Here is a 14,140-nt window from a genome sequence, read left to right as displayed (position 1 = left end):
AAACAGTCTAGGTACTCAAAAGAGAGGATAAGAAAACAAGCAGGATGCTGCCTTGGCAATTTTAATAAGTATCACTAATTTTATAGTTTTACTTATCTCACCCTTCCTCAGAAGAAGCATTAAATTATAAAGTAAATAAATGAAGAGATCATAAATAGGACAAAGTATAATGCATGTAATACAAGAAAAAAGCTCTTAGGCTGTTTAAGATTTTGTTTCATACCCCCTCAAAAATGTTAAGCTATTGGTTATTTGGGGAGGGGCTTTTTTCCTGCAATTAATTTTAAATGTATTTATTTGAAAGAGAGCTTCCATCTGCTGGTTCTCTCCCCAAGTGCCTACAAAAGCCAGGGCTTAAACAGAGGTAGGGCCGGCACCACGGCTCACTAGGCTAGTCCTCTGCCTGCAGCACCAGGACCCCTGGTTCTAGTCCCGGTTGCTCCTCTTCCAGGCCAGCTCTCTGCTGTGGCCCAGGAAGGCAGTAGAGGATGGCCCAAGTGCTTGGGCCCTGCACCCACATGGGAGACCAGGAGGAAGCACCTGGCTCCTGGCTTCGGATTGGGGCAGCGCACAGGCCATAGCGGCCATTTGGTGGGTGAACCAATGGAAGGAAGACCTTTCTCTCTGTCTCTCTCTCTCACTGTCTAACTCTGCCTGTCTAAAAAAAGGAAGGAAGGGAGGGAGGGAGGGAAGAACCAGAAACTCAATCTAGGTCTCCCATCTGTGTGGCCAGAAATCAAGGACTTGAGCCTTCCCCTGCAGCCTCACAGGCGTGCACCGGCTAAAAGCTGGACTCAGGAGAACTGGAACTCCAAACTGGGATGCAGCCAACACAAGTGGTGTCTTAACTGCTACACCAAATGCCCATCCCTCCTTGATATCTTTTTTAAAAATGTATTAAAACTAAAGTTCTTAAAATGCTTGAACGTAACAAGTAAACTTTTTAAAATACAAAGGTAAAAATCAAGGAGGGTCAATTATGGTTCTCCACTCTTCTACACACCAATGAACAGAGTAACCACTGCTAAGTTTTAACAAACAGTTTTTGCCAGCATCTGATAAATATTTCAAAATAGTTTGAAGAGGTACAAAATAAGAAAGAAAACATACACAAGGATATTTCAAAAAGTTTATGAAATAACTATATTATGCAAAGACAATTCATGGATTTCAAGATTTTATTTGCAGCAAAATTAACTTACCTTTTAATTCCTTTTGCCATATATATTTTCTAAGTATCCTAGTATACTTCAAAACGGACTCTGATGGAATTTGACCACAATGTAAAAGCAACAAAAGATATTTTCGTTCCTTTGGCTTCCTAGTTTTTCTTGGCTTTGCAAAGAAACATTAAACAAAAAAAAAGTTTGCTAGAACTCAAAAGACCCTTCAAAAATTAAAACAAGCTGGCTTACACTAATAGCCAATATTCTTAAAATTTAAAATGGTTACTATAAACAGTTACATTTAAAAACAGAAGGTTATAGAAATGTTTCTGTAAACACATTAGAAGTTAATTGCTTTTCCTTTTAATTATTAAATATTCCTATACAAATGTATAAATCTTCCCACATAGCTCTTTCGATCAAAATCCTTCCAATTTGTCTTAATGTGTGTTTCTCATGTTAAAAATACATGGTCAAATTAATAATAAGAATGCTAGGGCCATTTGAAGAGTGAGGAGTGAGCCAGCAGATCAAAGAACACACACACTCATTCTCTCTCTCTCTCTCTCTCTCTCTTTCTCCTTCTGTAACTCTTTCAAATAAAATAATATAAAAATCTTTAAAGAATGGTAATTCTCATATCTAGATCTATTGTAAAACACAGCATTTAAAATGCATTTAAAATAAAACACAGCATTTAAAATAAAATAAATTCCAACACCAGGAAACATTTCTAAGTGTCCTATTTCATAACTGTTAAATTTTAAGTGGAACTCCTCAATTGTACTCATAAAGTCATTTCTGCTTTCCAACTGCAGTAAGAAGAGGCCAAGTAACTTACAGTGGAGGACTGCACAGCTGGTACTCATTCCTTTCACTCCCCTAAGTCTCTCCCTTTGTGATGTGACTCTGCCACTCCTTCCATCAAGAGATAGCTTTACTTGGAATGCTGCTGGCACACTGGAAAAGAAGCCCCAAGGATAACAGACCATGAGAGAGAAAGAGCCCAGCCACACCAGCCCTGCCAGACAGCATCAGGTGTCAAACACCTCAGTGCAATCACCTTGACCCCAGTCCTGATGGAGACACCAGACAACTGCAGTCACAGACCAGCAGGACAACCATGCAGTAGAGCACAGAGTCAACAGAAAGTAAAACAAATGTTGGTTTAGGCCACTAAATACAAATCTTGGACTGTCTGAATCCAGATCCTAGTTTCTCTCCAAGAATTACAGCTGCAATTTATTCTTTAGTTTTGAAACACATATATCTTGTAGACTAACTCAACTATATTACAGATACTTTATGGGGAGAGGTTCAAACATGTCATCAAAAAATAGAATTAAAACATGATTTATTTAAATTTATTTGAGAGACAGAAAGATGGCTCCCACCACAGCCAGTGGTCGGCCAGGATAAAGTCAGAGCCAAGAACTTTACCAGGCCTCCCATGTGGGTGGCAGGAACCCAATGACCTGAGCCATAACTGCTGCCTCTCAAGGTCTACATTATTAGCAGAAAGCTGCAGTCAGAAGCCGGAGCCAGGCAACAAAATCAGGCAGTCTGATATGACATGGGTGCCCCAACTGGAGTCCTAACCACTAGGCCAAACTTAAGAAATCACTAATTTTTATTAATCGAATAAATGTTGTGGCTTCAAAAAATGAAACAATGTTACTATAAGATCTAATGAGCACACATTCACACTTGAATGGAAACAGTAAACTAGAAGTGGACCATAATAGAACAAGACCACAGGCACCTTACCTATGTGTACCACTTAGGGGTTAGCTAATATTTTTTGCACAAGGCTAAACAGTAAGCAATGTAGGCCATGATTGGTCTCTGTTCTATGTACTCTCCACTCTGCCACTGTACAATGAAGACAGCCATAGACCACATGTAATGAATAAGTATGGCTGTCTTCTACTAAATGTTCATTTATAAAAAATAGGTACTAGGCCATGGTTTGCTAACCACTTCAAGTGCTTAAAGATCTTCAGCCATACACATTAACTGATCATAAAGATAGGATTAAGTGCCAAAGGGATCACATAAATAAGAACAGTGTCTGCTAGAATAACTGATAGAATTAAAAAGGAGAGAACAGTCCAACATGGGAAGCGGGATACACAGCAGACTCATAGAATGACAAATGCCCTAAACAGCACTCTGGCCTCAGAATCAGCCCTTAAGGCATTCAAATCTGGCTAAAATGCCCATGAGAGCATTTCAGGCATGGAAAGCCAAGACCCAGTGGAAAAAAAAAAGACCTACATGAAGGATCTCTGTGAGTGAGATCCAAGTGGAAAGAAGGGACTATCAAAGAAGGAGGTACCTTTCTCTGAAGGGAGGAGAGAACTTCCACTTTGCATATGGCCCTGTCTAAATACTGACAGAGTTTGTGGATTCAAAAGGCTTCCATAGCCTTGGCAGCTCATGACAAGAGCCTCAGGTGATTACTAACATAAGTAAGAGTGTCAATTGTTGAATCAACAACAGGAGTCACTGTGCACTTGTTCCCCATGTAGGACCTCTGTCCTTAAAGTGTTGTACTATGAGAATTAAGAGTAAAACTAGTCTTCAAACAGTACTTTATACTTTGTGTGTCTGTGTGGGTGCAAACTGTTGAAATCTTTACTTATATAGAGTTGATCTTCTATATATAAAGATAATTAAAAATGAATCTTAATGAAGAATGGGATGGGAGGGGGAGTAGGAGATGGGATGGTTTGCAGGTGGGAGGGTGGTTATGAGGGGAAGAACCACTATAATCAAAAAACTGTACTTTCAGAATTTCTATTTATTAAATAAAAGTTTTCTATTAAAAAAAAGATCTTCGGAGCCACGGGTGGCATTGGCCAGGCATGGCGGCGTGGGGCCCAGCCACAGCAACGGTTCTGCTCCGCGGGATCCGCGGGCTTCCTCTTCGCTGTGCCCATGGCACGTTTGCCTCTCAGACCGAGGGGGAGCTCAGGGTGACCCAGATTCTGAGAGAGAAGTTTCCTCGAGCCACAGCTATCAAAGTTACCGACATCTCCGGGGGCTGTGGGGCCTTGTACGAGATCAAAATCGAGTTGGAAGACTTCAAGGAGAAGAGAACCGTCCAGCAGCACCAGATGGTTAATCAGGCACTCAAAGAAGCAATCAAGGAGATGCACGGCTTGCGGATATTCACCTTGGTCCCCAGATGCTGACCCCACTGGCTGCTGCTGTGTCCCAGGCATCTGCCTAAACAAGGATTTGATCTGTTTTGCTCAGAGACTTTCCGTGTCATTATAGGAGATATGCTCCCTATGTAGATGTCAATTAAAGGCCACAGACATCGGGAAAAAAAAATCTTCTGCCAAAATGAACTAATTTATTAGCTCTGTTCAAGATAATTTGTATGCTAAATTACCATGAGCTTTTTAGGAAATCCTCTATATTCATATTCTACTATTTGTACAATAGTACTACATATTAAGAAATGGCTAAACATTACCTGTCAATTTGGTTTGCCTACAGTGCTCAGCTGTTTGGTTAAATGTGAGCCTAGATGCTGCTGGGAAGGTGTTTATAGGTGTGATGAACATCTAATGTCAGCTGACCTGAAGTAAAGGAGAGTTTGCTGTATCATAAAGGCAGGCCTCAATCCTTCCCTTGAAGCTGCAGGAATAAAATCCGAGGATTCCAAAAGAAGCAATTCTGCCTCAAGACTTCAACACAGAAATCTTGCCTGAGTCCCCAGCCTGCTCTGCAAGTCTCACCCTTGCCATCTACCACAATCACATAAGCCAATTCAAAATAAATTTGTATGTATACAAATAAATCCTATGAGTTCTATTTTTCTGAAGAACTCTAATTGATATAGTATATTAAGGCAATATGCCCTTAAATATAAACAGTTATGCTCTGATTTTTGGTACGTCATCCCAGACTGTCAGAAAGCTGTGACAGGTTGTATTATTTGGAATTATTCACTTGTTGTTCCTTGAGAGTTGATAATATACATCCATGTATAGACATGGAATTTGCACATGTCTCAGATGGAAGGAACAGACATCTCTAAATTACTGATTTGGCAACCATGAGATGTGAGCTATCCAACCATCACAATATGAACAGATGTGATGTATACCACATTGAAGTGAAAGCTTGAAGCACCACTCCAAGTTTGGATCATCCTTTTGGCTCAACAGTACTTTGTCAAGAGACCAACATATCACATAGGAAAGCTGTTCACTTCACCACAGTTCCCAAATGAGATGAGTCTAGACAGACTGGCAGGCTGGGGCAGAACTGGAACTGATTAACAGTCTACAAAGTAAAGTTAGTAGAGGCCACCAGCTTTTTATTTTGAGAAATCACTGAAATTTGGAGAAGATGCTGAATGCTGGAAAAACTGGTACCAGAGTGGGCTACTATATTCGCCACCACCACCACAAATCATAGAACTGTGTGATGCAGCCTTGAAGCCAATGGCATACAGCAAGAAAATTTTATTGGAAACTGTAAAAAAAAAACCACAAATCACATAATGCAGTGGCAAAAAAAAAAAAAAAAAAAACACACAAAAACACACCCTCAAGTGAAGGAGCAACCATTTAGCGTTTGTTAGGAAAATGGTGCAGTTTCATCTATGGCGCGATCTACATCTTGACACCATCCTAGGCTCTAGCCCCTGCCACCATTGCTGGAAGCCAGGTGGCCACATGGCCCAACCACCGGTGTCAAGCTCCACCCCCATCCTAATGGGATTCGCTGTTCCTTCTTCCCTGCCCACCCTCATGCAAAGTTTTAAAAGGTCCTGTTCCTGAACACATGGCTCTCCTCTCTCTCTGCTCTCCTCTCCTCTCCCTCTCGTCTCTCTTCTCTCTGCTCTCTTCTTGCTAGCTCCTCTCCTCCCTGTCTCTCTCTCTTATACTCTCCTCTCTCTTTTTCCTTCTTCGCCCCTTCCCTCCAGCCTGCTGGCTTTCCCCAATAAACCCTTTCCCTTACTCCAGTGTTTGGTGTGTTTTGTGATGGCCTAACAGCGTTAGCAGTTAGGACACTAGCATCCCATATCAGAGTATCTAGGTTCAGTTCCTGCAGTCAGCTCCTCACTCCAGCTTCTACAAATGTGCAATCTGGGAATTAACATTATGGCTCATAGAATTGGGTACTGCCACCAGTGCGAAACACCTAAATTGAGTTCCCATTTCCTGAATGTAACTTTGGCCCAATTCCAGCCACTAGCAACATTTGGGAAGTGAACCAGCAGCAGATGGAAATGTATGAATGTGTATGTACGTGTGTGTCTACCTGCCTCTCGATTTTTTTTAAAAAGCTCACATATAAAAATATAACTTGCTGAGAAGATGACAAAAACTGTGCTTTGACTGTCATTAATAGGATCTGATAAAATGCTAATAGAAAGATCAGCTGAGAAAAGGGGCTATTTGCAAGAAGGGATAAAAAGTAAAAACTAAAGAGCATGGAATTCCTATACAGCGATGCCCCAGTTCTCACAGGTAGATAAGTGCTTCAAACCCAAGTTCAGACACTAACTGAGGGCAAAGATCAAGTCAGAGGTGTGGCTGTCACACTGTTTAAGACCTGTGGAGTAACACGCCACCCAGTAAACCCTCTCAGTGGAAAAGGGCTTGGAGAGATACACTGCCCGCCACCCCAACCCCCAACCCGAGCATACACAGAATGTGTTCCCACAGAAGCCCGTAAGCTCGAGACAGTTGTGTTAAAATCTAGAGAAAAGGGCACAAGACCTGAAGTCAGAGCATCAGCACATGCATCTGACTGAAATAAAACACATTTCAAATCAAACCATGCCAGCCTGAGCTAAGGAACCATTGCTCTTCTAGATCAACATTTTCCACAGGCAGGAAGAGAGTTGCTCACCAGGACTCTACCCCCAGACAGGAAGGGCACATCCTCCAGGACTGTTCAAATGTAGAGGAGGATGATACATTCAAGGAAAGGCATCACAGAGTGAACCGTCCAGAGCCAAGGAAAACAGACTGTGAGCTAATCAAGGAACATTCCCAATGCCAAGAAAAGGGGCCCTCACTACATTACTCAACAAGATTACTCAAAACTGCTGGGGCCAGCGGCTGCCCTAAGTTTGCCCTCTCTTGACAATTAGTTTTTATGGAGATCTTATCCCTGTTCCAGTAGATAACTATTAGTTCTTCGATCGCTATACAAAGAAAATCTACATATGTCAGAGATGTAGAAATTCTGGAGAGGTTTAGACTTAAAGGCTACTGTAACTGAAGAACTGCTGGGGCGTCTTGCCTGAGGAAGCGGCGGAGAGGAAGAAGAGTGATGCACATGATCAAGAGCACAAGCTGTGAGAGAGTGCATTCACGCTCACTATTCCCCACCCCATCCTCCCAAGAGGCTTATTTGTCTCCTCCCAGGGACTTACAAATTGCCTAGGATCCCGGTGGGGAGACCATCTGTCCCTGGGCCTTGTCCCTGGGCCTCGGTGGCAGCCTGGCGTGAGGAGCTCTGGCAGTCACAACACACTGTACTTCTGAGCAGGAGCTTTAAGAGGTATCAGAAATCTCTGCCTGGCCCAGCTCTGCTTACCACCATGTATATGGCAGGTGTAGATAGGGGCCGCTCCATGACGGCAGCCCAGAGCCTGTGAATACTGTCATGTTAGTGTAAGCCACCAAGGCTTGGGGGTTATTAGTTCCTGCAACAAAACTGGTTTATACAGAAATCAAATGAAACATGGGTAAACGGAGAATTATGTGATGCATGGGCATTCCTCGGGTAGCTGAATACAGCGCAAAGGTGACTAGCAATGTAAAGAGAGAGAAGCAGTGCAGGATCTGCTCCCCGAGTGGCTAAGGGTGTAGGCAAACACAGTCTATAGAGAAGAACTCATTTCCATTTGATTGTTGGAAGTGAGGCTGCAGCAAAACATAAAAACAAAGCAGAAAAATCTCATAAATCATAAAAAATCTCATAAAACACATGCTATGTATGCTCGGGTTAGGGGTTGGGGTGGCAGGCAGATTTAAGCAGAAAAATCTCATAATGAGCATATACTTCACATTGTTCTCAGCTATAATCTGGACAGATTTCTACGATGATCCTCGCTATACAAATAAAGAGAAAGAAATTTACAGAGGTATCATACCTTGCCAACATTACACAGCTACCAAGTGACAGTTAAAATTCAAAACTAAGACGAATGCTAGAACTAAAGGTTTTCTATACACATTGTCAAGAAAGGGGTACAGATTACTCAGCAATTATTCCATAAAAGTAGCTATTTGATTTTACAGCATTTGCCAACTGTAAGTTAATACCGTGATACTGATGCATATATATAAATCTATATATAACTATGTTTTAACACATCTGTCCAAACTTTTTTCAGCACCTAGATATATTTTAAATGTTTAAGTCAAAATGAGAATATATTACACAGATATTTCACCTAATGGATTATTGCCAACATGAGTTAATTACAATTGCTTATAGATGAAGATTCCTGACTTGGAGAATTTCAGAGGTTATTAAAATATCAGTATTTCTGGCTCCCTCTAGTGGCAACTAAGATAAGCCTTTTTTTCCATGATTTGATTTTCAAGTCACAGCGGCAAGCACGGTTGGGCAAGAAAACATAGAAAGGACCAATTTTAAGTGAATTCCTACCAGCTAACAAGAATTTGCCATCAGGAACACCTGGATTGAGTTCCCAAGATGGACTATGTATCTGCTAACTGACCTTGGTCATACTACTCAATCTCTCCAAGTGTCAGTTTTCTCATCTGTAAAATGAAACTAATATCAATTACCTCATTAGTTATAAAAGTTAATATTTACTTTAGATAAGGCCCAAATTACTGACAGAAGAAAAAAGTAAAAGAATGGCAGTTAAATATGACTACCACTACATTTAAGCCGCCTACTGTGGTTAGTGCAAAGAATGACTCTGGATCCAGCTCTGTGGTACAGTGAGTTAAGTCACTACTTGGAACACCCGCAGTTTTCAACTTTTTAAAATGTTAGTATGTGTTTTGCTTTTGATAACAAATATTCCATTAAAAATGTGTCTGAAAATAGACTGTATTATAATAGTACTAGGGAGATTTTCTTTAAAGGAAATCTGGGAGAAATTAGTGAGTACAGCTAACAATAACTAGCTATGAGGTGTGCTTCATGGGTTTTTTGGGAGGTATGTGCTTGTCACCACTCTTAAACCAAGGCATACATACAATTGTCTCAAAGACTCTGTCATTTAAGAGTTTGAATTCCTTCTATACACACAGTAAACAGCCCCAAGAGAATAGTAAATTTTTATTTCAAAGGGTTTTTCCTCTATTCATTTCACCAAACCAGAAAAAAATAACTCTGGAAAGGCCCTACCAAAGAAAGCGATGAGGTCTACACTACATCCCTACATTTAAATCTTCACTGTACATAGAGTTACCTGTTAGTTTTAGCAAGCCCTGAAACTACGATAGCAATGATTGCTTTTGCCCACAAGCCACATATTCATGTACAGAAAACTTAAAAATTAAAATGTCTCCCCTTGTTAGGTAAAAGGAAATCAGATTCTAAAATCAAGCTCACACTTAAAATAGCATCAAGTCTTCTGGGATCATCACACCACCAACAGTAATTATTCAGGAACCTATGTGGCCCTCTCCCCAGAGTGAGTGTGGATGCATCTGTCTTAGCATGCATTCCTCTGACCAGGAAGCCCTACACCACCCTGCCTCCTGAGGACAAGGCAGGAGCCAGGAATGGAAGAAAGCTTTGTCATTTCAGCCATCCCAGGGTACATGCACTGACAATGGCATGAAAGGAGGTAGCCAGCAGCTTCAGGAAAACCTCTCTCCTCCCTGTCTGAAAGGGTGTCTTTCCACTTTCCCTGTGTGCTTCCACCCTCCAGGTCTCCTGCTTCTCTAGTCTCTGCCAGGTGGAGGGGCCTCGATCTCACTCAATACACACTTCCAACACTGTCATTTAACCAAGAAACAGGATAAAGAGCAGGTGACAAGTGAGGCACCTGTGCGTGTACTTAAGCAACAGCAGAGGTACCCTATGAAGGAAGGTTTCAGGAATGCTGGCACTGGCCATCCAGAAACAATGCAGGGGAGATGAACCAAAACATGGAGAATTCAAATATGCAAATCTTACTCACTGCACTCTTCTGAGTCCACCTTCACCTCACAAGCCTGACACATTTGCTTCTCCACAGAGGCAGAAGCCTGGAGCCCATTAGGCAGCTCTCTAGTTGTCGCCACAGGTCAACAAGATGACATCACCACATCAGCGAATTTTCAGAGTAACTCAGCACCACAAATCCAATGCAGACTGAGTTTCTGCTCCATCAAGCCCAGGGCAAATTATCAAGATGACAGAAGGCTTTTCCTTGACAACAGGGGACTGGGTCTCCCCTCACAAAATTTCTAATCCAAACTTTTACAAACATAAAATGCCTGAGGCAACCCAAAGAAAAACATAAACCACACTGATGGTACCAAAGGGAGGCTGACCAAAGCTCCAGCCTCACACAGCCTTCCCGACCCCTCCCACACTTCCCATTATTGTTGGGAGGGAAAGATGAGTTTTTAAACAGATTCATGATTATATTATTTTAAGGAGTCTTTTTTTTAAAATATTTATTTTATTTATTTGGAAGAGTTACAGAGAGAGGTAGAGATAGAAAGAGAGGCCTTTCATCCGCCTGTTCACTCCCCAGATGTCCACAACGGCCGGAGTGGCGCTGATCCAAAGCCAGGAGCCAAGAGCTTCTTCTGGATCTCCCACATGGGTGCAGGGGCCCAAGAAGTTGGGCCATCTTTTTTTTTTTTTTAATTTATTTGACAGAGTTATAGACAATGAGAGAGACAGAGAGAAAGGTCTTCCCTCCGTTGGTTCACTCCCCAAATGGCCGCCATGCTCAGCGCTGCACTGATCCGAAGCCAGGAGCCAGGTGCCTCCTCCTGGTCTCCCATGTGGGTGCAGGGGCCCAAGCACCTGGGTCATCCTCCACTGCCCTCCCGGGCCACAGCAGAGAGCTGTACTGGAAGAGGAACAACCGGCACCAGAACCCGGCACCCATATGGGATGCTGGCACCACAGGCAAAGGATTAACCAAGTGAGCCACAGCGCCAGTCAGGCCATCTTCTACTGCTATCCCAGACCATAGCAGAGAGCTAGATTGGAAGAGAAGCAGCAGGGATTAGAACCGGCACCCATATGGGATGCCCGCACTTCAGGCCAGGACTTTAACCCACTGCGCCACAGCACCAGCCCCGATCATTTTTTTACTGTCCTTCTTTCTCAAGTGAAAGTCTATGCAAAATTGCAAATCTTCATTTATTAATCAGTGATAAGTCTCATGACTATCAATTGTGTTTTTTCCGGCTTCTGCACCCTGGGCTATTGTAATCACTTAATTCTACTCTTGGCTTTCTCTATAGTTTATTCTCCACATAGTAAGAATATTATATTTTAAAATATAAATCAGATTATGTCACCACTTTGTTTAAATTCCCCTCATAATTAGTATTCTTGTCATAGATGTTTAACTTCAATAATTAGGAAACAATCAACATACCTAAATTTTAGACTGTTCTTTTAAAAAAAAACAAAAGCAAAAACTGACCTGTATTCTTTACATGACTCAAAGACCATGCCCATCCATGATCTGACCTCCAAGAGATTACCAAGATGATCTTCTACCCTCTTCCTAGTGCTCACTTCAGTCTTAATCTCCACCTCACAACTTCTTCATCTCCAATCTCTTTTCCCAATTCATAACACTGGCAACCTGCCTTCAGACCCCTCCTCTCATTCTATGACCAGTCACAAATGTTAAACATACCACAGAAAGTCTCTATAATAAATTATAGGAACAGAAAGCATTAACTGTTTTAAAACAGAAACAAAAAATCAGAATGTTCCTCAGAAAATCAAAAGAAATCGGGCCAGCGCCACAACTCAATAGGCTAATCCTCTGCCTTGCGGCGCCGGCACACTGGGTTCTAGTCCTGGTCGGGGCGCCGGATTCTGTCCCAGTTGCCCCTCTTCCAGGCCAGCTCTCTACTATGGCCCAGGAATGCAGTGGAGGATGGCCCAAGTACTTGGGCCCTGCACCCCATGGGAGACCAGGATAACACCTGGCTCCTGCCTTCGGATCAGCAAGGTGCACCAGCCGCGGCAACCATTGGAGGGTGAACCAACAGCAAATTGAAGACCTTTCTCTCTCTCTCTCTCTCTCTCTCTCACTGTCCTCTCTGTCAAAAAAAAATTTTTTTTTAATAAAAAAAAAGAAATCAGGAAACACTGAAAAACCTATAGTAATACATAGTCTAATAATAAACTATTAACCTAAGCTGTTTTCATAATATTTATTCCCTAAAATACTATATAATATCTAAATGCCTAAAAAACTACTCTGAGTCTTTGTAAAGCAAATATTCTCTAACACTGATGTACCAATCTCTGACAGCTCCGGCCACATGGTGTCCTATATGCAAGAACCAATTTGAAGACCCTAATTTTGGATTCTCTAGGGAAAAGCAGTTGTTTCCCCTACAGAAAAACAGCAGTGGAGCAACTGCCAACCCCGTGGTGTGCCAAGGAGCTGGGCCAGGACTGGGAGAGGGGAATACAATTCTCAGGTGCAAAACTGAAGAAGGAACTGATTCCTGGGGCCAGGAAAGAGCCCAAATGTGAGGTTTGTAAGGCTAAGGACCTGCTTTTGATCCTTAAGATCATGATTCAGCACCATAAGGCCTGCCCCGTAGCAGCCTCACCTTTCACACCTCTTCTTCATCTCTCTGTCCATCCAAGATCCACAGGGCCTGCCTGTGCGCACTGCAGGATGGCACCCAACAGGAGACCAGCAGCAAGACAGGGCGTCACCAACAAGTGCACAGTTGGGACACTCACCAATGTTCTGAAACTGAGGAAGAAAGAGAGGCATTCCAGAAAGTTCCCAAAGACCTGTCCTTTAAAAAGTTGGCATTGTGTTTAAAAGTGGGTTATAACTGTTCAGCCATGGATTCACACTCGCAATGGAAATGATGTCACAGGACTCACTTTTCCAAGTATTGCTACTGAACTGTGCTACCCTGGAACACTGAAACGCAGCACTGCTTGAGGATCCCGTATCAGAAATGCTTGGGAACAGAAGTGTTTCAGACGTCAGAGTTCTTCAGATCTGCATAGACTTTACTACTTGAACATTCTTATCTGAAAATCAAAAACCCAAAACGCTCTGAAATCTAACATTCTCGGCTCAAAGAGTTTTGGATTTCAGGTTTTTGTACTAGCAGTGCTCAACTTGTAATACATACTCTGTGGACAGGACTGTGATTTTGAATAAATCAATTTCCTGCAGAAGTGACTGGAGAACAGGGTGTCACTGTCACAACCCAGGAGTAATCCTTCCATATTGGCAGTGCTTTTTAAGGAGCAGCTTCAATTCTAAGCACAGGGAATTTATTTCCCACATTAAAGCCAACGATTTAAAAAAAAAAAAAAAGTTACCTTCATTGCATTAAAGGAGACACTCCTTTTGTCTCAAGAGCACTCCCAGACCACCACCACACCCAGAAGTGTTTACAGTGGGTCCTAATTGCACTTCCTTCCTCTTTCCTGACTCACCCTTTCCCAGGATATCAAAACAGGTCAACAGTGAGAATGCTATCAGAAAACTTGGTGTTCTACAGTATGTAGAAAAAGCTCTGATCAACCAAGACAGGACAGAACCCCTTGCAACAACAGCGTGAGTGTGGCTGTGAGTAATACCGGGCACAGGTCCTTCCACAGCTTTATTTTCAAGGCCACAGATAAGCAACTCCTCATTCACCTTTCCAACTATGGCTTCCACACCTCCACATGGAATCTCTTTTCACCCTCAAGAATAAGACAGCAGAGCCATCTGTGCTGAACTATAAAAATAAAGGGTTTTAGTTAGCACCTACAAGTTCCTGACACCAATTATATGGTTGACATAG

At 42.2% G+C, this 14,140-nt stretch overlaps 1 protein-coding gene and 1 pseudogene across 33 annotated transcripts in view; one reads left to right on the top strand and one right to left on the bottom strand.

The window, feature by feature from the left end:
- The window catches only part of UACA (uveal autoantigen with coiled-coil domains and ankyrin repeats), a 109,419-nt gene that overhangs the window by 76,855 nt on the left and 18,424 nt on the right, over positions 1-14,140 (bottom strand). Inside the window, exon 1 of one of the 32 annotated variants that reach the window (XM_089310978.1) lies at positions 2,008-2,128. The exons of the other annotated variants lie outside the window; for them this stretch is intronic. The gene's annotated coding sequence lies outside the window, so the exon portion shown is untranslated. Of the gene's footprint in view, positions 1-2,007; positions 2,129-14,140 lie in introns of those variants that run through there. 32 annotated transcript variants of the gene reach the window in all.
- LOC100340875 (bolA-like protein 3 pseudogene) lies at positions 3,128-5,725 on the top strand (annotated as a pseudogene). Its single transcript, XR_016218489.1, has one exon. The product of XR_016218489.1 is annotated as a bolA-like protein 3 pseudogene (transcript).

Source organism: Oryctolagus cuniculus, chromosome 12 (assembly GCF_051225735.1).
Source record: "Oryctolagus cuniculus isolate XC-2025 breed Fujian yellow rabbit chromosome 12, ASM5122573v1, whole genome shotgun sequence".
Classification (NCBI taxonomy): Eukaryota; Metazoa; Chordata; class Mammalia; order Lagomorpha; family Leporidae; genus Oryctolagus; species Oryctolagus cuniculus.
Note: the sequence above shows the minus strand (reverse complement) of the source record. Positions and strands in the feature narration are given on the sequence as shown.